General features: G+C 45.5%; 1 protein-coding gene across 5 annotated transcripts in view; it reads left to right on the top strand.

The window, feature by feature from the left end:
• The window catches only part of ACOT11 (acyl-CoA thioesterase 11), an 88,273-nt gene that overhangs the window by 24,364 nt on the left and 39,001 nt on the right, over positions 1–24,908 (top strand). For 2 of the 5 annotated variants that reach the window (XM_048861678.2, XM_048861674.2), the window contains exon 1: positions 377–602. The exons of 1 other annotated variant lie outside the window; for it this stretch is intronic. The gene's annotated coding sequence lies outside the window, so the exon portion shown is untranslated. Of the gene's footprint in view, positions 1–376; positions 603–2,280; positions 2,442–21,831; positions 22,357–24,908 lie in introns of those variants that run through there. 2 more of the 5 variants (XM_048861675.2, XM_048861676.2) reach the window with 2 other exon arrangements.

Here is a 24,908-nt window from a genome sequence, read left to right as displayed (position 1 = left end):
CGTGTAGGTGTTAGATCTGGGTATCTCTGTGTCATACCTGTGGAAGCCTTGTCTGACAACCATTTCCTTTTATAATTTTACTTGTACTGGGTGATTTAATTTTGAAACTGATAGTTTTGTTCCTAATCACATTTGTAGCAGTTTCTCATGAATATTGTGTCTTACTGAAGGTCCAATAGAGTGTGTGTGTGTGTATAATATATATATATATATATTAAGGAGAAAAAGATTAGGGGAAGCAAAAATCTGAGTTCGAAAGTAGAGCCAGCGAGCCAAAGAATTGGCCAGTAAACAAAGCAAAGTAGCTATCTGGAAGAACTTATAGGTGCCACCTTAAGAAAACTTCAGCTGACTGTTTGTAAGAAACTGAGGGGAGTGCCGCTTCCTCTGATCCAAAGGACAGTTCTGGCAGGGGCTCTGCCTGAAAGGCCTGGAGAGGAAAAAGAGTGAGAGAGAGCATGGGGGTGAAAAGTACAAGCAGGTGGTCTGGTATTCCTCCTTCACGACAGGTCACTGCCTGATCCTGTTGTTACAATTCTGGTCTGTTGCAGAGGAACATTACTCTGGCCTGTTCAGCAAATGCGAAGCTCCTTCTGGCTGAGGTGAGATTGGGAGGCTAAACTGTTAGGTAGTTTTGCTGGGAAGTGAGAAGCCTGTTAAAGGGGGCAGCTGTTGATCCTGGGGAGCACCTGGTTTTGGTGAGGCGGCTGAGAGAGCGCTGCCAGCGGGATGTACACACGTTTAGTGCTAAATCCTTTTTGCATTGACACAGCTGCCTCCATGCAGAACTTTACACAGCTTTCTGTTTTGGCTTCAGCTGGTGTTTGACTTGGGAAGGAAAGTGACAAAAACTTTCAAACATTTCCTAGATGAGGAAGTAACTTAGGGTGGCTTTTAGCTCTAGTGAAACTAATTAACTTTTTAAACTTGCTCTGCATGGAGCAGAAAGCTCTGGGTTTTGGGTGTGCTATGTGGCACAGTGAAGTGCCCTGGAGGAGGATGTAACATGAAACCATGCAGCCTGTATACATGCTGCATGTCACATACAGCACGCTTATGATCTGTATTGGTTAATTTCATAAATAGTGTGCAAATCGCCAGGGGAAGCCACTTGTGTGGGTGCAGGATGCGGATTTACAATTCGGTAGCATTAATCTACGGCGTGGGCACCAGAAGAAGATGCCAGAACCAGATTTTTGCAGCTAACTGATTATTCCAGCAGGGTGTATTACTCCTAATTGTGCTGTTAGCATTTCAGCAATAAGAGAGCTCAACTGGGTGAAATACTGGACAAAAATCTTAAACCTTTCATTAAATTGAGGCTGTACTTTTCAGAAGAACTCCTCGCACATTGAATGAAACTCGTGAATGTCTAGACTTGTATTTTGGTGCCTCAGTGGGAGCTGAGCTGTTGTGAAAATCTGGCCCAGCTGCGGGTGCTAAGTGGTCAAAAATCTGGCCTGGAAATCTGCTCTTGAAAATCTGCTCCTGTTTCAACCTCAGGAGCTGCTGGAGACTATTAATTATCAAACGCAAGAGGTGTCTTACGGTGCTGAGGAGCTTACAGTCTGAGGCCATGGTCCTCCTGACTTTGAAGTCCATGGAAAAACTTGCATTGACGATAGTGGTGCAGGACCTGGCTTTAATTAAAACCACCCACCATACAGATGGGGGATGGGGAACGGGATGCAACCGGTAGTGACTGAGAGGAGTTGTCTAGCAGGCATCCTGTGTTCTTTAACCCTTTCAGGTGCTTTTTAAAAATACCCCTTTGGGGGAAGGACCGAATTTACAGGCCTTTTGGAAGACGCAGGTTTTTTTAAGGAGGGCCAAGGAGATGGCAGAGGCATCACAGACTCTGGTTTTGTGTGCAAATTATAACTGTAAGCTACACAAATGTCAAGCATTAACTTGCTGCTGTCGAGCAGTTGTGTGGTGGTCCTGTGTGAGGTTTAAACACATACTTTGCTCTACCCCAGCAATGCCTGCCTGCCAGTGAGGTTTACCAACCGCTTCCCACCATGCTTTGTAATCTTTCTAGATGAAAGCTGCTACAACACATGTGATAATAGTATTATGACCTTTGCATTTAGGGCATGCTGTGTTAAGGCTCTTTTTGCACAAAGTAATCAGTAGGGACTTTGGAATCCTCAGTAGGACAGCTGTATAATGAAACCTTCCATCTCTGCACAAACCCCAGCATGCAAGTGCTCCTTTTTTATTATCCTTATGCTTCACAACTTGTTTTCAAGTGACTTGACAAGCTGACTTTCATTTCAGCTTTTGTGGGCATCCTTTTGTGAGGTGATCTTAAGAAATTAACAAGCGCAGGGGCAGTAACAATAGTCAGTTGGAAACCAACAAAATTTCTCTTGGAACTGCAATGCTCGGAGGAAGAGTTACCTCTTGCACATGTACGCAACAGGGTTGCAATAAGCAAGGTAGGTAGTTACCTGTTGTGCTATTGACCCTATTCTTTATTGCTGTTTGGTGGGTTATTTAAGTGGGTCCCCGAAGATGGGGAGAGGAGGAAAGGAATCTGACACAGATGAGGGTGGGAAGAAAGGGGATCTGACACAGACCAGAAACCCATGTTTGTCAGTGGTAAAGGTTTCTCCTGTGGCTTGGGCTGTCCATTTCAAATGAGCCATTCAGCTAACAAACTGAAGCTGATCCACTTATGCCAGGGTTGGATTTGGCCCCACCTTTCTCCTGCTTGCCTAGAGCACAGCATGGCTCAAATGCTGAACAAAATCATAGTTCAGCATCGTACGTGCTGCCAGAGAACACTCAAAATCCAGCTCGTCCAGAGCCAAATTGGACTTCATTCTAGTCCATTTGTTTTTCTGGTGTGTGTCCTTGCTATATGACTCAGCTTGTCTCTTAGTGGCTCCTACGTTGCGAATTGCGTGGGGTCAGCATGTGGTGCCTTAGCAGGCTGCTGCCTCTGAACAATGCTCTACGTCATTTTACGGGCCGAGTGTGAAACGAGTGTGGGAGTGTAGCGAAAGCAATGCATTCAGGCAGGCAGCAGTGTGCAGGAAGGTCTTGGAAGGCATTGGATTTGCACACTGATTTCTTTCTTCCAAGCTGGCAAGACCTTTTTTGAAAACTGTAAACAAGCCCTGCTGCCTAATGGGCCCTAAGGGGACCAGTTCCCAAGGGCGTGTAGGTTGAGCCACAACAGATGCCAAAAAGAATCGGATGTTTATTTGAGCTAATATACTCCGCATGGAGAGGGAAGAGAGAAGTCATTCTCTACCAAACGGAAGACAGAGGGCTACCTTCTGATAGTGCCCTACAGTGGTGTCTTTCAGTGGCACCCATCTGCAGGGGTTATCCTTGCAATGGGTGGAGGATTCTCCAAAGGGTGATGAATCTTTGCAGGGTGTCCTTGCTTTTGCCCTTATGTGGGGTGGCCCAGCCGCTAACTACCACACTGGCTACTTTCAGACAGACGCTCCTCTTCTCAGCCTTCAGGAGGGAGTGTGCTAGGCTTTGCTTCCCTCACCTACTCTGGGATCAGTTCGCTAATCCTGTTCTTATCCTCTTCAGCTAGTGCCCTCATGGGGTCTCTTGCCAGGCCTACAAAAGTCAGGGGGAGCCATGGTATTAGCTTTTAATTAAACAAACAAATTCTATCCCTCTCGCTTGCTGAGTCATCCTTGGATGTGAAAACTGATCCAACCCAGTGTAAATGGATTGCTCAGGTTCTTTGAAGATCAGCAGTGCTGCCTGATGCCCAAGACTGACCTTCGAAGATCAGCACAAATTATAGTCCTGAAATGACCTGTAAGGTCTTGAATTTGCCCCGCTCGGTAGTGTGAGAGTGGCTTCATTGCAGGTAACTGTGCGTTTGAAAAACTTCTATTTGCTAGTGCTTTAGTTCATTGACTTTTTACCAGGAGCAAGTCAGTTAGGAGGACTAACTTCTAACGCCTGTTCCTTGGACAGGCAGCTCCACTAGTTCAACAAAACAACATAAAAAAGCAGCATTCAAAGATTCAGTTAAGATAAAAAGGGCAGGGACTATGGGGCACTTGTGATGTGTTTGTATGTAGCATGGCATGATGGGGGGGGGGCAGCCTGCATGTTGCCATCGGAGGCTATTGCAATATACGTGTTCAACGATAATAAAATACCAGGTACCAATAAAATACAAATACCAGGGTCTCAGACAATAAAGTCCATTACAGACTTCGCTGCTGCTCATGAGTTTTTCTACATGGAAGGCACTCAGATACTACAGTAAACTGCAGCTGTGTAAAACCCATAAATAGAGGCCACACATTATAACGATGGCCTCTCTAGAAAGGGAGGTGAAGGGAAAAACATCTCAGAACCACTGAGTGTATCAATATATCTCCTGACCTCAGTTGCTACGTCTGCTGGATTGTCTGCGTTTTTCCTGTTTCTCATGGTGACCGTCTTTAAACTTTCGCAACATCTTTAAACTTCATCTGCTCTGGAGCAAGGCTTGGTGACCAGCGCTGAGTGTACCTTTTGTTCTGGCAGGAAACTGGCTGTTCTGTTCCTCTCTCCATTGAGGAGCCTTGTGATGTGATGTGTAAAATGTCAGCAATCATTAGGTGACTTGACTCACTGAACCACCATCCTTCCCCGATTCTCCCTGACCCTCCTCCTTTGCCGCAGATAATTTATTTAAAGCTCCTTCTCCTCAGAACAGGGCCCTTTGTTGGCACTGGTGAATTTCTGGGAAACATGATGCATTGTTGAGATGCTAGAATTTCTCAAACTAGGTCAAGTTAATTTTTTAACACATGCAGATTTGCTTGTTACTATGGATATTGCTTAATTACACACCAATAATCCCCCATGAGATCTGCATGGTCACTGCTCATTTTTTTCCATTTTTAAATATCCCCAGGAACTGGAAGGAATTCTTCAAGGGGGTAGAATGAGGAGTAACGGGATGAAGCTGAACAAAGGAAAATGCAGGTTAAATATCAGGGGAAAGACGTGTATTCTGTAAGACGGTGGGATGGTCTCCCAAAGGAGGTAGTGTGTTTCTTGTGTTGTCTAAAACTCTGCTGCACAGAGCATGAGATTTTATTAATCTGACCTCTTCCCGCCCGTGCATGGTTGACAGACGAGATGATCATGAACGTCTCTTCCACGTCTAATTTCCAGCTGTTTGGAGTTGGTAAGAACAGAGTTCACTTAGCTTCTGAATGGCAGTTCAGCCATGTAAATACTTCCTCCCTCCCACTCCATTTTTATTTGCCATGCATGAATATCTCCTTTGTGATCAAGGCATTTGTGTGTGGATGAGAGCATCCATGATTTGTTTAATTACTAATACCTAGCTCTCCTTCTACAGGTCTCAAAGTGCTTTACAAAGGAAGTCAGTGTCATTATCCCCATCTTAAGATGGGCTAACTGAGGCATGATGTGAAGTGATTTTTGCCCAAGGTCACCCATTGGCAGAGCTGGGGATAGAACCAAGGTCTTCTGAATTCCAGTCCAGTGCCCTATTCACTAGGTCACACTGCCTTCCATTTACTGGCTCCCCTATTCACATTTGTCATCTAAACAGGGAGCAGAAAGGTTGCCATATGGTGATGTGCCATTGGTCACCTACACGAATAAGCAAAGTGACCTAGCTAAGGGTGGAAGGTGCTTGGCTATATTGGTGCAAAACCCGTGTCAGGATTATGGAGCTGATTGCATCTCTGGCCTCTCTTCATGCATCCCCTCAGCTGTCAGCCCTCATGCCTTTACCTGTCTTGGGACTGAGATTTTGCACTTCTCCCACTTTTAGACCAGGATATGGATACAGCACCCCGCCTGTGCTAGCCACTTAGTACTGCACAGGTCTGAGTGGATATCTGTCTCTCTTCTCTTCAGGCACCTGTGACCATGAGATAGCAACCAACCACTTTTTAAAAACAAGCGGGGTTTATTCGTAAACGCAACAAAGTGTTAGAGAAACTGCTGTGAAAATAACAACAGAGCCATGCGTAGCTAGTGGAGACTAACCTTACACTTCACTATACACTATGGATACAGCTGTGCCGATGTAGCCCCATAGTGTAGATACTTCCTACATTGACAGAAGGGGTGTGTGTGTGTGTGTGTCCGTCCCATTGATGTAGTTTTGAGAGGCAGTAGCTTGACTGATGGAAGAATTCTTCTGTCAACCTACCTGCAGCACAGTGGGGCTTGGCTTAGGTCACCGTAATGATGGCACAATTTTTCACTGCCCTGAGCAACGTAGCTAGTTGTTCTAACTTTGAAGTGTAGCCCAGGCCTTAGTTAGATGGGCTTCCTTCTGCAGTTGCAGGAAAAGAAAAGACCAAACTTAAGTTCTTTTAGGAGGCCAATGTGCTCTTGGAATCCAGCCTTGTCTTCACTGCAGAAAAAATGGTGTTAACTCAAACATAAGAGCACTTTTTTTGTTCATTTGCTAGTGAGGTCTTTCTTCCTTCCTGTCTTTCTACCCCCTCCACCCCTCAGTAAGGAAATTCCCTTTTCTCAAAGCCCTGCCCCCTCAGTGTGTGCTTGAGGCCAGTTACCGTCGTATTCACTGGCTTTTGTTACAGGGCCTAGGAGTGAAGTCTTTTCATCCTTCGCCATGCCTACAAAAAAATTGACAAGAGTTAGGTTGCTGGTGTGGTGAGACCTTGCCTATTACGTTGACTCCCTGTACTCCCCTGTCTGTCTGTCTCTTGTCTTACACTCTGTACACCCTTTGGGGCACGTCTCTTCTGTTTGTACAGTGCCTAGCACAATGGGGTCCTGGTCCATGACTGGGGCTCCTCGGAACAATGATAACACAGATAAATAATAACAAACCCCAAAGGTCCCTTATTTCAGATGTGTCCACATGGGGAGTTACACCAGGATAACTACATACAGCATTAAAATCCCATCGCCTAGTACTGCTGGTGAACTTCTCCATGTTGACAAGCCCTAATAGTGCCCCCATGATGCTTTGCTGTTTACTGGTTTAGACCCATTCAGCTTTACTGGCTTGCAGTCACTACCCTCCTGCCTGGGAGGGAGTCTGCTGGGTCTATCCGCTCTGCTCTGACATTCCACCATTCCATCTCCGAAATGCTCTGAATAAACCTCACCTCGGGGTACATATCAACAATCCCCACCTAGCGCCCCCACGCTCGCCACACCCTGTTTCTCAGTCTCCACTCTGCCTCTGCACCGGTCTCTCCTGAGCGCCGTTACCTTGAACTAGGCTGCATAGAAAGGAGCCAGGAAGGGACAATCCCGTGGCAATAATTGACCAGCCTGGAAACAGGCAGTGCATAGAAGCTCGGCCACTTTTATATTGAGCAGTTAGCAGGCTGAGGATAGCTCCGTCTTAGGAGCTGGTATGTGGGTGTGGCCTCGCTCTGGAATGGATATGAATGACCGCAATCATGTTGCAATCTGCTTGAACTCCTTAAACTAAGCAGGACTGGACCTGCTCGGAACTTGGATGGGAGACTTCAGAGAAAATCCCAGGGTGCGGTAGGAAAGTGTTTGACTTTGTAGGTGGCACTTTTCCTTCTGGCTTGCCCCAGCAAGGCCGGACCAGCAGCTGGAAGGGAGTTCTCCTGAGGGATAGGAGAGAGCTCCGGTGAGGAGCCTGAAGGGGGTGGGGAGAGTTGGCGGCATGGGGGTCGGGCTAAGGTAAAGAGACGGAGTATCTTTCAGAAAGGAAGCTGGGAAATGAGGCCAGCCTGTCTCTGGATCTATCCTATCAAAGGAAGGGGGCCTCCTGCAGTCAGCTGCTTTTGCCAAGGTTTGCCAACCCTCCAGGGTTGTTCTGGAGTCTCCATGAATGAAAGATTGATCTTTAACTAAAGATTATGTCATGTGACGAAATCTCCAGGCATTCATCCAACCAAAGTTGGCAACCCTAAGTTTTGCCCGTCCTCCTGTCCTGCCTCGCAAGTGACATCTGCTGAGAGGCATTCAGGATGACGGTGCATCTTCTGCAGGCTGCTCAGCGTCCCAGAGTCCCGTGCAGCTTTTCTCCCGCTGGCCCAGCAGATCTTCAGTCTGCTCACAGTGCTGGCAGAGGGAGCCATGAAAGGCAGGACATGATGGAGGGAGGGGGAGGGGCGGGGAACAGCATTTGAACTGAAGGGGGGACAGACTTCCCCTCTGGGTAGGGTAACAGTTCAATCTCTGTGGCCCATGTAGTTTTTCTCAGTTAGTGCAAAGTGGGGTGGTTGGTTTGTGATGAGAGATGGATCAGAGACCTAACAAACTCATCTCCTGTAAGGGTCACCAAATCTCTGCTGGATGAGAGAAGAGTAAAATGAGAGGAGCTAGAGTAAGGTATGGTAGGATTTAGAGCAGTGAGATTAAAAGATGGAGGGGGGCTTGTGACCGGGGGGGGAGGCGAAGGCGCTGGCTCTGGGAGAAAGCCATGAAGGGAGTACCAGAGGGGGAGGGATGTTGTTTTTCCAGATTCCAGTCAGCCGAATCATGCCTTTTGCAGTCCAGGTGCCATGACTACTTGGAGACGAGCAACAGAAGTGAATGGTCAGCACCAGGATGGTCTTTGTTCACAAGTCACGTCTGACCCACTCTGTTTCTAGCTCGGTCTCCAAGTAACTCAGTGTGAAATACCTGTAACTGACCCCCTTTGGGGTGATCTTGAGCCCAGTCCTCACAGTGCTAAAAGCACAAGCTCCTAGCACTTCACCTAACCGTGACTCTGCCTCAGAGCAACAAGCAGTAGCAGCTCATGATCCTTTTTGGTGGGCCAGCCACAAGAGGGGGACAAAGACCCACATTCTCCTTGTGTGGATTATACATCCAACCAAGCATGTTCCAGACCTTTAAAAGTACAGTTACCACCTGCATGCCGTCCGCACAGTTCTCAAAGCTCTGTACATAACAAAGGTGAAATGATGTCTTCTCCTCCACCACCACGGGTTAAAGGAGGAGCAGGGCGATGGAGCGGTCGTCCCTGTCCTTCTCTGCCAACCGGAGCACCCACTCCACAGTCTGCTCAGCCAGTAGGTTTCCAAAACAAACAGCAGTCTCCTCTCGGCTGGGGTTGCGATTGGTCAGGTGGTATTGTTTCTGCTTCCTGACTGGACAACACATTTTTCCAACAAGAAACGAACCAGCGAACCTATGTTGTGAATTTTCAGGAGATTGAGTGTGTGTGCTAAAACGGCTGATTGGAATAATAGCTTCCCGAGTAGCCAGCTCTCGACTTACCCACAGATAAATCGTCACCACCTCCAAATTGCACTTAATCCAGTGTAATCCTTATTTGTGGAGATATTCTGGAATCTTCTCTCTCTCCCACCAGCTGTCCTGGTTTTGATCTTGCTGGCATGTTGGAGGCATGTAGGCTCATTACGCCTTCAGCAGCACAGAAACTGAACATGGCAGAAGCCAAGAAAAAATTCCACTTGAAGGTGGTTTTTTTTCTTTTGTAGAACTGGGTCACTCAAGGGGTGACAGCATAAGAGCATCATCGCCTAGGTAATGTATCTTGTTGCCATGGTGACCGCTAAAGGCTGCATCAGTCAACAGCTTTAAAAATGTGACAGTTGAGTGAGAGTGAAGATTTTAATGAGGACAGACACTTCCTTGCTTAGTTTCAATAGCCGAATATTCTAAAAATACCCTTCCATCTTGTTAATATTTCCGGGTCTCCAGAGTGTAAATTAATGTACATAACCTAGGCACTTTCTTTGCAGTTCTTGACACCCTGGAATATTCTGTCAAAGCTGAGTGCATCCCAGCTGTTGAGATGATAATAGCATAGTTCAGTTCTCCTGTTGTGGTTTCCACTGACCAGAAAACTCCTAAGCCATGACTGACTTTTTTTTTTCCCTCTCCTTTAATGTGGAACCTCCTGTCCCCTCAGTTTCCCTTCCCCCACTTAATGCTGGAATAACCGGACAATAAGTACTTCCCAAATACCTCCATCTGCTCAGTGCCTGCTGGAGTGTTGATATAACTAAGAATATTTGCAACTGCTGGAGAAGTAATCTGATTGACACTCTGTGAGGACTTGAATTGTGGGTCCTTCATCTCCTCCATCACCCTGTGACGTTAATTGTTCGTATTATATGACAGCACCTGGCGGCAGGGCTGGATTGACCCAGCACTGGGCCCTTATCTTCTAATGTGAATAACAGCCATTCAGACCACTCCCTGCAGGGAGGCTGGCCATGCTGTGGATCCACTGGAACCAGCTGCTCATCCTGGCACTGCTGCTCACTATGACTGAAGGGTGGCTGGGTCAAATTTGAGTGGTGGTGTGACCCCGTGCATCACTCTTGATCAGTTATACTCCCTTAAACCTATTTATGCCTTCATCAGTATGCAAGTTATACCAACTTACATTAAAGTGTTGGGTGAGGGAAAGCTACCTAAACAGCAGCAGAGCACGAGAAAATGTTTTCCTGCTACACCCCCTCTTTTCTGGTTCCTCAGGATGAAAGCCACAGGTTCTTTTAGACTCAGTAATGTGTAACTTGCACCACATTATACATCCCCTCTGGAGTCAATCCAGTGTCTCTATCTAGAATAGTGGAAAACAGAACATCCTTTCTGAAGAGATTTAACTCCGAACACTGGTCTCTTGTGTGTGCGAGCTTCAGGCAAGCTCCCAACACTGAATTACAAGCCCCTATTAGGAGAGGTTCTTAAACAGCAATGTGCAGAGCTGCTGGAAGGCCTGCAGTTTTAATGAGGCATGTTCAGTAGGAAACCCTTGAAGAGCTCAATGGGTGCAACTTGGATTTGTCTCTGTGCTGCGCCCAGAGCAGCCTGGCTTAGTGCTGTACACAAAGGGGGCTGCTCAGTCAGTCACACAAACACCAGGCCTGGGAATTACTGATGTTTCATGAGCTGAAACTGCTGTTTCCATTTAGTGGCTTCGCAGCTGGTGCCAAAGTCTGACAGACCCGGAGCTTTGAGAGGAGGAAGTGGAGCAATAGCCTGTGGCAGCTGTTCCTGGCAGGGGCAGCACTGTCCTACCTATGGGTTTAGCACCCCCTGGTTTTGCCTCACTTTTTTTTTTGCCTCCCTTTTTTTGCCACAAGTACTCCTTTTCTTTTTCCAACCCTCTGTAGCTGACTGCCGCTAGGGGAGTTTATCTGTGGTTGGGACTTGGCAGGGGCTCTGTGAAAGCCGGTGCCAACTTTATTATAGGGCTGAATACTGCAGGCAGTTCTGGTTGCCCCCTTTCAAAAAATGTTAGAATTGGGAAAAGTACAGAGAAGGGCAACAAAAATGATTAGGGAAATGGAACCGCTTCCAGATTGGGGGGCGAGAGATTAAAAAGACTTGGACTGTTCACCTTAGAAAGGAGATGCTTCGGGGGAGCAGGATGACAGAGATCTACAGAATCATGACTCGTGTAGAGAAAGTGAATAAGGAAATGTTATTTACCTCTTCACATAACACAAGAACTAGGAGTCACCCAGTGGAATTAGTAGGCAGCAGGTTTAAAGCAAACAAAAGGAAAGACTTCAAGACTTCAACAACACACCATCAACCTGTGGAACTCATTGCAAAAGCCAAAACTATAAAAGAGTTTAAAAAAGGAATTTGATATGTTCGGGGAGGATAGGCCCATCAATGGCTATTAGCCCTGATGGTCAGAATCCAACCCCATGTTCTGCGATGTCCCTAAACCTCTGAGTGCCAGAAGCTGGGACTTGATGACGGGCGATGGATCACTTGATGATTGTCCTGTTCTGTTCATTCCCTCTGAAGCATCTGGCATTGGTCACTGTTGGAAGGCCTGGGTGGTTTCTGCTCAGGTGTTTCTTGGCTAACCTGTCTCCAAGCTGGTGCAGCCAAGTGCCTGAAACGGAGTGAGGAAGCCACCTGTCCTGTTAACTTAGGGCCCTGTCACTGCTCCTCACAAAGTCCCATTGGGACTTGGGCTCTGATGTGACTAAAGTGCTTATGAAATGTAACCCACTTTCCTCAGCCCTGTGGGGGGTCTGCTCAGGAATTAACAGCGCCTTAGATTGTGTGAACTCATCACTATAGGCCTCCTTCACTATGGGAGACCCTGTAAAATGGAAGCTCTGGCTCCTCTGCCTGCAAGGGAGGTGTGAAGCTGTGCTGGTAGATACCTGAGATCTGTGGGGCCTGGGTACCAAACCCACTGTTCCTTGGGGGGAAGCAGAGGGAAAGGCCACCCCCCACCTATCCATTGGGGCAGCACTGCTCACCGCATTCGTTGCTGGACCATTTTTGGGTGCCTGGACTCACATTTGAGCCCTGGGAGTTGGTGCTGCGAGGACCAGATGAGCTGACCTCGATACCAATGCCCTTAGCACAGCTAACATCAGTGCTTCTCTCTCCTGCCCTTTTCCAGGACTAAGCATGCTGCCTCGGCCGACCCAGAGTCCAGCACGCCGCATGCTACCCAAGGCATGTTAGAAAAGAACAACAATCCCTGCAGGCATGCAGCTGTGCAGTGACTCCTCAGTGTGTACGGTGAATATTAAAACAATCTCGCACATGCTCAGGATTGCTGGCCTGAACCAGCCCAGGCTAGAACTTGGAGATGGTGGGCGGGGGACCCATCCCTCTTGCAGTGTGTTTTCTTCAGTGGCTTTAAATGTCTCTGGTGCTATTGCAGTCCTTTTTAAAAATGACTGCTACTGAACTGTCTACGTCTGAGTGTGTGCTTTGTTGGAAGCTTCTACCTCTTCTGATCACCCCGTCCATCACTCTACCCCTGGGTAGGGCAGGATCCCGTTCTCCAGCTGGATCTGCTCATTTTGGGAGCATGGAACCGATTAAAGGCGGAGACCGTGTGTTGTGTCTCTCTTTAAAAGATTAAACCTTTTAACAAATTCCTTGTAGGAAACTGGAGCAATAAGCACCTATCCCTTAATTCCTTTCTGTGTGACTAAATAAATGTGAACGAGGCCAATTTAATGTGACAACTGAGGGATGACAAGTTTCTGTCTTCGTTATGTTAAAAAGTATACTTTATTTTTAAAGCCTAATTTCCAGTACTTAGACATTTTGCTGTAGCTCCTGATTCCTACCTTCCTGGGGCTGGGAGGGAATCAGCCCCCGCCACTGGCATGGTCTTAATTATAGCGCCTGTCTAGTTAACTGCTTGTCACTTCTCTTGCTCTTATTGTTCAGATTGAATAGTCGTTTATTAGTGTCATTATCTTTCCCTTCCTGAAGGGCAAGTAAACAAAAACCTATCTTCTGAAAACTGATCAAAACCTTGGTTAGAATTAATCCTAACCAGGCAGGGAAAGGTACATTTTCTGCACGTCTTCCTTGAGCCGCCAGCTTTTTAAAACATTGAGTAGGTAACTTAGAAGTGCCTTTACCCCTCTCCAAATTGCCTTGTTCGTTTTGGTCTCTCCTTGCTTTTCAGGATTTACCCGAGTGTTTGCATAGTATGCCAACCAGGGCTTTCAGAAGACACTAGTGGTTTTAGAGTGCCCCTTTAAAAGGGTGGTTTTTTTTTTTGTTTTTTTTAGGGCTGTTGATTTAATTGCAGTTAACTTGCATGATGAACTCAAAAAAATTAATCACAGTTTTAATTGCACTGTTAAACAATAGAATACCAACTGAAATTTATTAAATATTTTAGATGTTTTCCTACATTTTCACATATATTTTATTCTGTGTTGTAATTGAAATCCAAGTGTATATTATTTTGATTACAAATATTTGCACTGAAAATGATAAACAAAAGAAATAGTATTTTTCAATTCACCTTATACAAGTACTGTAGTGCAGTCTCTTTGTTGTGAAAGTGGCAACTTACAAATGTAGATTTTTGTTGTTACATAACTGCACTCAAAAACAAAGCAATGTTAAACTTCAGAGCCTACAAGTCCACACAGTCCTACTTCTTGTTCAGCCAATCGCTCAGACAAACAAGGCTGTTTAGATTTTCAGGAGATAATGCTGCCCGCTTCTTGTTTATCTTGTCACCAGAAAGTGAGAGCAGGCATTTGAATGGCACTTTTGTAGCCAGCATTTCAAGGTATTTGCATGCCAGATATGCTAAACATCGTATGCCCCTTCATGCTTTGGCCACCATTCTAGAGGACATAGTTCATGTTATAGAAGTCTCGGATGATGACCCAGCACATATTGTGCATTTTAAGAACACTTTCGCTGCAGATTTGACAAAATGCAAAGAAGGTACCAAAGTGAGATTTCTAAAGATAGCTACATCACTCGACCCAAAGTTTAAGAATCTGAAGTGCCTTCCAAAATCTGAGATGGACGAGGCATAGAGCATGCTTTCAGAAGTTTTAAAAGACCAACACTCTGATGTAGAAACTACAGACCTTGAACCACCAAAAAAGAAAATCAACCTTCTGCTGTTGGCAACTGACTCCAATGATGAAAACGAACATGCATAGGTCTGCACTGCTTTGGATCGTTATCGAGCAGAACCCATCATCAGCATGAATGCATGACCCCTGGAATGGCGGTGGAAGCATGAAGGGATATATGAATCTTAAGCGCATCTGGCATGTCAGTATCTTGTGACGCTGGCTACAACAGTGCCATGTGAACGCCTGTTCTCACTTTCAGGTGACATTGTAAACAAGAAGCGGGTAGCATTATCTCCTGCAAATGTAAACAAACTTGTTTGTCTGAGCGATTGGCTGAACAAGAAGTAGGACTGAGGGGACGTGCAGGCTCTAAAATTTTACATTGTTTGTTTGTTGTTTTTTGAATGCAGGTTTTTTTGCACATAATTCTACGTTTGTAAGTTGCACTTCCACGATAAAGAGATTGGACTACAGTACTTGTATTGGATGAATTGAAATACAATTTTTTTTATGGTGCAAATATTTATAATCAAAAATAAAGTGAGCACTGTACACTTTATATTGTGTGTTGTAATTGATATCAATATATTTGAAAATGTAGAAAACATACAAAAATATTTAAATAAATGGTATTCTATTATTTAACAGTACGATTAATTGTAATTTTTTTGTAATCGCTCGATAGCCCTAGGTGTGTGTTTTTGTGTGGGTTTTTTTGGCTTTTCTTCCCCAGAAGGTGCTGAGCCTCCCATGCTCCGAAAGTCAGGCCTCTGTCTCAAGTTGGGCACCCAAAATCACTAGTCCACTTCTGAAAATCTTGGCCCTTTCCTCCAAAGCAAAGGAGCTATTGTGGGGCAAGCAGTTCAGACCCCTTCAATGAAGAAGCTGCTTGAAAGAAAACTAAATCAAGGCCAGAAAGAAGCACTAAATCCTCCTCTCCTTCCCCCCCGCCCTCCCCAAAAAAATCTGGAGGGGGGAACTTTCCACCTGACTGTTTACCTTCAAGTCTGAGCTCCTAGCACAATGGGATGCCAATCCTGAATGGGGTCTCAAGTTATTTGTGTGTTACAACAGCAGCTCAAGTCTTAACGCCGAAAGTGTTTTGGTATGTGGAGTCAGGAAGAGGGGGTTGGATGTGGTCCAAAGTTTGCTGTGGATATCCTGGGATGCAATCATTCTGGGACTTCTGCACTGAAAGTCCTGCTATTACTTGGAACATAAAGATCTGAGCTTGGTCAAGTTTTCTCATATGTGATGTGGTTTTTAGATTCCTTATTCCTTTATAACCAAACATGCTGGACACCCAGTTAGTGGAAACACTTGCCACAGATGGCTTGGCTTGGCTCAGTGCTCATGTATCTTTCACAGGTTACCTTATAACACTGATTGCAAGGAATCTCTTCTACCCTCTCCTCCAAAGAAAACGGCAGTGTAGTTTGTTAGTCTCTTTCAAATATATGAGCAGGGGCTGCTGCTGCTGCTTCTTTCTTGCTGGGTTATTTTCACTTGGGACTCTCTCTCAACTTTTTATACTGGTCCGTAGATCACAAACAGCTCTCCTACCAGTCCCTCCACCACCCTGATGTAGCTCATGCCTTCCCTGGCAGAGATCAGTCTCCGAGATGCTGCTCTAAATGCCAGCTTCTGACAGTCATTTGGGAGCTACAAGAAAGAATGTGGAAATGAGCTGACCACTCTGTATTCCCCCAACCCAAGGCTCACCAACTAGAGGCTGCCTCAGGTGCGCATCCCTGTGGGGCTGTAGTAATGTTGCTGTAGAACTCCATGGACTCATCACTTGTGCCTGAAGAATCTAAACCTCTCCAGGGAAGTGCAGCTGAATGTAAATACTGTATCTGTACCCGGTAGTTTTGCCTTGTTCCTTGGCTCATTAAGAGAGAGCACTTTGCCTTAAAAGAAGCTACTCACTGGATTTTTTTTTTTCATATAATCTCTGGAGCTAGTCCTCATATAATGAAGATCGCTCACTTCCCAGTTGCCTCCTGTTGCTCTAATAAGGGTTAGTACCCCTGTCATATGGTGATCAGCTGACTCTAGTGGTGGAGTGCTATCTTACCACAAGCCTTTTGATTCTCATTCTCTGGGGCCGTACAGGACTAAGTATTATGTGTATGGAGGCAGCATATTCCCCACCTGTGCGGGGGGAGACAGTGTCTCCATTGCTTAATAGTAATCTATAAGTAATCTAAAGTGTGAACCTAAAGCCCTACGCACCATTCCAAATGTTTTTTGTGTCCTACAATGTTTTTCAAGGTCTGATTTCTGGTCACTTTAAGCCTGTGAAGGTGGGGTGTTGGGTTAATAAAAAATGGCTGTTCAAAGGCAGAGTATCGGCCATGCCAAGCCCCCTCCACGCATCCCTCCAGCACCAACCTGCTTCTTGAAATCCCTTCCAAGATCATCTCATGAAAGCCGTTTTGGGTCACAAGAAACATTGTATTGTAGGACAGGGCTTCAGACAAGTCTCCAGCGACTTCTTGGTTTATCTGGTATGTATCTGAACTTCGCTATATACTTTCCTTCAAACCTCTCCCATCTCTTTAGGGCAGTGGTTCCCAAACTTTAACAACCTGTGAACCCCTTTCACTGAAAGGTCAAGTCTCGCAAACCACCTCCTAAAAATGAATACTTCCAGGGATTTTCTACTTTACCTGAGTATAAATTATAAAAGCAGTGATCTTGGAAATATAAAATTTGTTTTTATGACATGCTTATTACACACTATTTATAATTAATTATTATTTACCATTACAGTATTTTTATTACATTATGAAAATGGCAACACTCTTCCAAGATCTCACTTTTGTACCTTGTATCACTTTGAATAACCCTGTTATAAGGGCTCCTATGTTTCACCAAGGAGTATCAGATGTGAAACAGCAGGAAGGTATTTAAGAAGCCAACTCGGAGTTCCTCCTACACAAGCAGTCAGGTCTTGAGCAGTCCAGGCAAACAACGCACGTTACAACAAAACTTAAACTTGATCGTCATAATAATTTAAAAACAACACTAGCAGCCTATTTAATTTTAAAAATGGCAAAAAAAAATCCACCTCCCTTTCCATTTCTTATGAGGAGTCTTGAAGTTTAAATCTCCTCATTGTGCTAGATATGCTTGTTTTGATCTGATTAGCTCTTGGAAGTCCAGGGGCTCCGGGCTGCTGGCCCCATGCTGCCCCAGGTCCCTAGGGACAGCTCTGTCCGCCATTAGGGAATTTTCCCCTGAGAACCCCCTGTAACATTTCGCGAACTCCCAGGGGTTCATGAACCCCAGTTTAGGAACCACTGCTTTAGGGAAACAGCTCATCCCAGGCTTTCTTGCCATTCACGCAACAATCTGTGTGGTGCCCCGCTTCTTCTCTTAGCGGTGTGGCAGCCCACGATGATCATTGGGGTAAGAATTGCGATCGAGTTTACAGATCTACAGCAGAAATGTTCTTTGCTGGTTTTTTCCACAACGCCATGGCAAGGGTAGAATGAATATCTTGTGTATTTTCGTGGCAGCGAACTTCAATCACAATGGAACTTTACTGGCCTGCCAGTTAGCAGAAATTACCTTTGCTGAGAAGATGTGCTAGGATTTTACATTGATCACCATTTGCACATTGCCTTCTGCTGCAAATCTCAGTGTGCTATAGTGTAGCTCTACTCTGAAAAGAGGCCCTTGAGGTGGGTGTTCCACGTTCACTATCCCTCAGTAAATCCCATATAAAACATAACTCCTAGCGTAAACTAGGATGAGGGTGTTTTCCTTGGCCATCCTGTCACTAGAGCCAGTGGTGCTACCCTGATGCCCAGAAAAGCCAGCAACTCTCACGTGTTCAGTAATGGGGTACTACACTCTGAATATGGTGTGACTGGCTTTCAGATTGAGTGGTCAGTAATTTGTACTGGACTTGATCCAATGCCCACTAAAATCAGTTGGGACTCTTTCCATGAAAGGCAGGGTCTGATCCAAAGTTGATCACCAGGATAACAGATGTGAGCACAGAGCAAACAAGCCTGTACTCTAATTTCTATAAGCGCTCTTTTGGTGATACATAATTTTGGAGCGTGATGGCTTGTGCTAGGTAACTGTTATCAACTGGTGTGAAGAGCAGCCCAAGTAAGATATTTGCAGTGCACACTAAGTTGCCTTGGTCCTACAAATCCAAGGAATAATGCTGTGTTCTTGAGCACTATTTCCCAGCATGTTATCTAGTAACTAATTTACATATATGCAGATAGGAGTACTCTGTAATGAGTGAAGCTCCTTCCAGTGAGCAAAAGCCTCATTCCTAGTCCCAGGGAATTCTGGTGAATCCTGCACTTGGAGTTTTTCAGGGGCATGGCACGTTCTTTTGGAGGAATTGTTCTCCCTAGACCAGTGCTGCTCAAAGTGGCGGACCAGTGCCGGTCCGTGAGCCATCGGCTGCCGGTCTGCGCACACATTGGGGGGGAAAAATTGCCAGTCCCCCACATCAGATTGCTTGAGAAGTACTGCCCTAGACCACAGAGCAGCCTGGCTATTGCAGCAAGCTCATGGTGACACTGATACAAGATTGGTGACGAGCATGGAAGTTTCATGGATCATTGCTTCTCTTTTGACTCCTTCAGCTACTAGCTGCACAACAAGACTTAATCAGACCTTGGATTTAATTTGTGTGTGAGAGAGAGAGAGAGACTGACTCAGCCCCAGCAGTCTCCCTATTTGGGGAGGAGGGCACCATTATTTTAGAGAGAGGGTTTATTTTTGAGGATTTTCCAGTTGAGAGCGTATGTATCCCTCTAATCCAGGGGTTCTCAAATGGGGGGTCGTGACCTCTCGGGGGTTACAAGGTTGTTACATGGGGGTCATGAGCTTCAGCTCCATGCAGCTGACAGCTCTGAGCCCCCATTAAATTAACCCCCCCCTTTTTAATTTATAAGGGGGGCGTCAGACTCAGAGGCTTGCTGTGTGGAAAGGAGTCCCCAATACAAAAAGTTTGAAAACCACTGCTCTAATCTGTCTGTCTCTCAAGCACCGGGACCATTAGCAGAAAGTATTTGAGGGTTGGACCAGATAAACCTCTGAAAATGTAGTAGTCCTGAGTTATGAAATACTTTAGGGGTAAGAATAGTATGGTGGGTAAAATGAGGGAAGTGTGACGCATACGTTTAGATATTGCCACATTCTGCCTATATATATGTGTGTGTGTGTACACACCCATACACACACACACACGTAGGCAGAATGTGGCAATTCAATAACCAGAAGTCTCACTGCAAGCCATGTCACCTGAGTGGTGCATTCGGGGATATATTCAGTGAGCCAGGAAGTAGGGGGAAGAGCTATGCCCCACTTATGTGCTGTTCTCTTGTTCCCACACTACTACCCTTCTTCTGCTCTCTTCCTGCTTTCCCCGGTACACCTTCAGTGGGCTCTTTTCTCTTGTACCTTCTGCTGCACTGGTGGAGAAAGCGCGCAGCGGCAGGAGTCAGAAAAGTCACATGCATTCGCTCAAGCAGGGCATGGTGATGGCTGTGCGCAGTAGCCTAGTTAGTGCAGTGATGGGAGAGACTTGTTATGTCCCTTCCAGGCAGAAACAAACTGCCTGCCCCTGAAATCAGCTGCTGCTGTCTTTCCCCAATTCACTTGCACGCATGGTGGCATGTTCTAAATCTGAATCCCATTGGTCTTGTGTGTGTGTGTGTGTGTCTCCCTCGCTCTCTTTTGTGTGTGTGTCTTGCATCTTGTAGGCTTCCAGGTTATCAACTTCATTCTTTAAATGAAAGAGGCTGTGTTCTGTGTACATCTTCGCTTTCCGCTGTAAGGGACAAACCTGCTGGCGTTCAAGGAAAGGCCAGCTCAAGGTTTGCAGGAGCTGTGAGGTACAAAAATCCAACCACCAGAAGACTAGGTTCAAATGGAGCTATGTTGATCTGTTAGGGCCCAAAAAGCAAAATTATCTTTTGGGAGATGTGGAGGAGAGGGAGATCTTATTTGTAAGTGTAAATATCTGAGTCTTTTAGGGGGAGGGGTTGAAGCCCAGACGCTAGATAGTTTTAGGATGGGGCAGTAGGGTGACCAGACAGCAAGTGTGAAAAATCGGGACGGGGTGGGGGGTAATAGGAGCCTATATAAGAAAAAGACCCAAAAATCGTGACTGTCCCTAGAAAATCGGGACATCTAGTCACCCTATGGGGCAGTCATTTTGAAAATCTGTATGTTGCAAATACATTCCAGGGTATGACTTGCCTAAAGAATAGCTTTCTCCATACAAGTCTAAGGCTGAGTCCATCCAAACCAAAACAAGAGGATTATAAATGATCAAGTAGCAAACTTCAATCTGTATAAATGTTTTGTTCACCAAAGCAGAGCCAAGGTAACTGCTGAGTTTACCTTGTAGGCAGCAGTTCACAGAAGCCCCCAAAAGTTTGTGGCCAGAATTTTCAAAGTTGAGGGCCTAACATTCAGTAGCTGGCTCCATATTTAGGCACTTAAATACATGGGTTAGAGTTTTCAAGCTCAAGAGCATAAAGTGAGGCACTGGAATAAGTGGCCTGACTCTTTCTTGTTCTTCTTCCAAAGGCTCTGAGCACCAATGACTTGCAGTGATTTCAAAGGGGTGCTGCAGGTACTCAGCATCGCTGACCATCAGGCCACTTATTCCTGTACCTAACTTTAGGCAACTGAGTCTGAAAAGCCTGACCTAGATTCTCTTCAAAAAGCTCTTGAGTCTGGAAATCTCCCATGACCCGGCTGGTTGAGATTCCCAATGCTTCCTGCTTCAGAAGGACCAGAAATAAAGCAAGAACGACCTGTCTCGTGGCGCTTTTTTTTTTTTTGGTGGAACTTTTTGCTTTTGGCACTGGCTGCGTGCCAGGAGTACAGAATGACCAATGGGACTCAAGGGCTGGGGGAATGTGAACTGAAGTTTGGGGTTTTGAACCTGGGAGTCTGGTTTGAGCTTCCATTCTGCCGGTCGCTAAAGGTCATAAAAATGCTTAATAAATAGTGTGGCCACTGAGATGATATTGTATTTTCTGTTGCAATGGCATCCAGCTTCTCTGCTCACCATTGGAATAATCCTGCAGACTGCCGGGGCTCTGTGGCTACTCATAAACCTTGTCCTGTGCAGCATGCTGTAATTTAATCAGAGGTATTCTTCTCTTCTGGCACAACAGATAATGCCATGTGATTGTGGATTGCATAGATGTCAGGAACAGAGGCGTTGTCAAGCAGGAGCAGGCCATTGGTCCTAGCTTTGTGTCATACTTCTGGCTGTAGCCAATACCAAAGGCATAACTTCTCCATAATATACCTGGACAGGCCAGTGCTATATCAGTGTGAGAGTTAGTGTGGGATGAGGAAATTCATTCTTAAACCAATAGGTACCATCAGTTTATTTCCTATAGGTCTAGCAAAACAAAGAGCCCATCAAAAGGAGGAGTCTCTGCAGAGACACATACTGCTTACTCTCCATCGCAGATCTTGAACCACCATTGGCTGGTTTGTAACTTCAAGGCTGACTTCTAAAAATAGTCTTCTGGCACATTGCCAGCATGGGGCGGTTGGGAAGTCACAAAATGGACTAGCAGGTTTGATTTTAAAAAGACTCCGCAAGAGTTAATGAAAACGGAGCTCCTCCTGGCATGTAACACTTCTGGCCTGTGAATTCCACGGAATGCAGCGATCCTACAGTGCTCTGTGGCTAGTGGAGGACCTGGAATCCAGTTCATGGATGACGGTGTGATATTTTAATACAAATGTACTTGACACACATTGTAATCTCTAACCTGAGAATTGAACCATTTCTGGAACGTCGTATAACAGTAGCTATGGAAACAGAGCTCTCCTATTAGACAAGCAGGAAGGAGGATAAAGCTGCTTTGAGAGACTGCGCTGTGTTCAGCTGTGCCAAGCCCAAAAGGACAGGGACATTTCAACAGCAAAGGCTTAATTTTGAAAACAAAACCATTTAGATGTTGCTTGCAGACCGTATGAAAGAGAAGCTGCTGCAGACGGACTTTGTATAAAGAGATGCTGCTCGCTCAGAAAGAAGAAGAAAGTTGAGGAACAAAATCTAGACGGGTGTCTGGTCAGTTACTCATCAGAGGTCAAGTTCATCCCTGCTGTAACTTCACTGATCTAAAAGGACAAAGCGCGGTTGTCCAGTCAGTTTAAAAAATTACTTTTCCCTGGCTGTTTGTTTGTGGTTTTACAATAACAGTTTCCATTTTTTTAGATTGTTTGTTTGTTTTTTGGTGACTCCCCTGTTGCTTTGTAAAAGACTCTCAAACAGGGGGAAAAGAAAAGGAGTACTTGTGAGCTACAGCTAGCTCATGAAAGCTCATGCTCAAATAAATTGGTTAGTTTCTAAGGTGCCACAAATACTCCTTTTCTTTTTGCGAATACAGACTAACATGGCTGCTACCCTGAAACAGGGGAAACTGACTTTACAGGGGAAGCTATGAAACTGGATAGGTACAAACTACTGTGCATCCACAAAGCAAACTAAAATAAATATGCTTCTCCCCCCTCCCCGCCCCCTCACTCTCTAAACTTTTTATTTATTTTTTAGGTTAGTGTCCCTTTACTTGGAGTTGCACTCAGGAACAAATTTGGCTTCATGAGTCAGAGATGTTCAATTTGCATAAAGCCAAAGCAGCCGGACAAATGGAGAAGTAGACAGGTCCAGATCTATGGATAAGGGCAACAAAAATGATTAGGGGTCTGGAACACATGACTTATGAGGAGAGGCTGAGGGAGCTGGGATTGTTTAGCCTGCAGAAGAGAAGAATGAGGGGGGATTTGATAGCTGCTTTCAACTACCTGAAAGGGGGTTCCAAAGAGGATGGCTCTAGACTGTTCTCAATGGTAGCAGATGACAGAACGAGGAGTAATGGTCTCAAGTTGCAGTGGGGGAGGTTTAGGTTGGATATTAGGAAAAACTTTTTCACTAAGAGGGTGGTGAAACACTGGAATGCGTTACCTAGGGAGGTGGTAGAATCTCCTTCCTTAGAGGTTTTTAAGGTCAGGCTTGACAAAGCCCTGGCTGGGATGATTTAACTGGGAATTGGTCCTGCTTTGAGCAGGGGGTTGGACTAGATGACCTTCTGGGGTCCCTTCCAACCCTTATATTCTATGATTCTATGATAATCTGGCTAGTAAAACACTGAGTTCTGAGAAGTAGATTAGTGTGTTGCTATTTTCTCTCTTATTTATTAAAGATGTGGAATGTATCCTGTTTCAAAGAGCCCAAGGCTCAAATATGGCACATAGTATGTGGAATAAACTACTGCAGGAGTTGTTGCTGTTCCTATCAGTCTGACTGTAGATGGGCATGGCAACGTGGGGTCTGTATTTGATCTGATAGTGTTCAGAGAGTACTGGAGTGGCCAGCCCTGCAAACAGGCCGTGATCTGAAAACCATGCTGTGCTCTTTCTGATTTAAAAGCAGGCTGGTGGAAAATTTTCCATCTAAACTGTTTTTAACAGAAAATTGGGTCTTTGAATAAATGATTTTTTTTCTTTTGAAAAGTGTTGGCTTTCTGTGGAGAATTTATATTTCATGCTATACTGAAAACTGAAATATTTTGGCTGGTAACTGAAATATTTTGGTTTAAAAATGGCATTGTGGTGCCTCATGGGAGTTGTAGTCCCATCTGCCTTATCCTCCCATTCTCTTTCGTGGGATTAAACTCTCCGGCTGGACTATACCTTCCACAATGCACTACTTTCTCTGCTCTTGGTGAGGGGAGGAAGTTTGTCAGGAGCCCCTGGCCCTGGCCTACCATGGGACTACAGCAGCCATAAGGTGTCATTTGAATCAAAATATTTTGGTTTTCATTGTTGAGATTTTCCAAGGGAGAAAGAAGAGAGTATTTTCTGCCCAGCACTGTTTCCAATTCCTGCCTGGTAGCAAGAGGTGAGCCAGAACCAAAACCTCCCCAGTCACCACTGCACCCCAAACTTTGGGGCAGTATGGGTCCAGACCCAGGTTGTGGCCTGGCTTAGCCCCATCTCCAGGAGTGAAGATTCATTTGGAACTTGGCTGGCAATTCTGCCCACCCTGGCTGCGAGCTCTTTGGGGCTGAGCACCAAGTGGCCCCTTTCTTGGTGTTGTATAGATGATAAATAATGATGCCCAAGGCAGAACCGAATGCTGCCCACCCTCCCTATCTGGGCTGGTTCTGCTGTGCTAACCAGAAAGGAGAAACGGCTTTTTTGCCAGTCAGGTAAGTGATACACATGTAAGAAGGTGCCACTTTTACACAGGCGTTCTTCTAATAACAGCCATGCTTTGGGAGAGATTTTAACGAGTTAGATGCTCAGTTCCATGAAATTTCAGTGTCGCTGGGGAATTGAGGGCTTACCACCCTGGGCCTCCTTTGACACTCCCTATCTTTGCATTCTAGCTGAGCAAAGTGTGTGGTTCTCTCCTCCCCCGAGGCTAATGGGAAAAGGGAATCTTGCTTTTTAAAAAAAATATTTTTTTAACCTGGACTGTTGCATGCGTTCCTGCTGTGGCTCCCCCAAATGCTTTACAGTAGGGGGCTATTTCTTAGCCCCAAGCCTTGCAAGCTGATGGCATGGGGCCTTTCCAGCCCTGAGCCTTAAGGGGCAAGCAGACGCTGCTTCTATCAACGG

The sequence above is a fragment of the Caretta caretta genome, chromosome 8, assembly GCF_965140235.1.
Source record: "Caretta caretta isolate rCarCar2 chromosome 8, rCarCar1.hap1, whole genome shotgun sequence".
NCBI classification, from domain to species: domain Eukaryota; kingdom Metazoa; phylum Chordata; order Testudines; family Cheloniidae; genus Caretta; species Caretta caretta.
The sequence above is the reverse complement of the archived record's forward strand: the minus strand, read 5'-3'. Positions and strand labels throughout refer to the sequence as shown.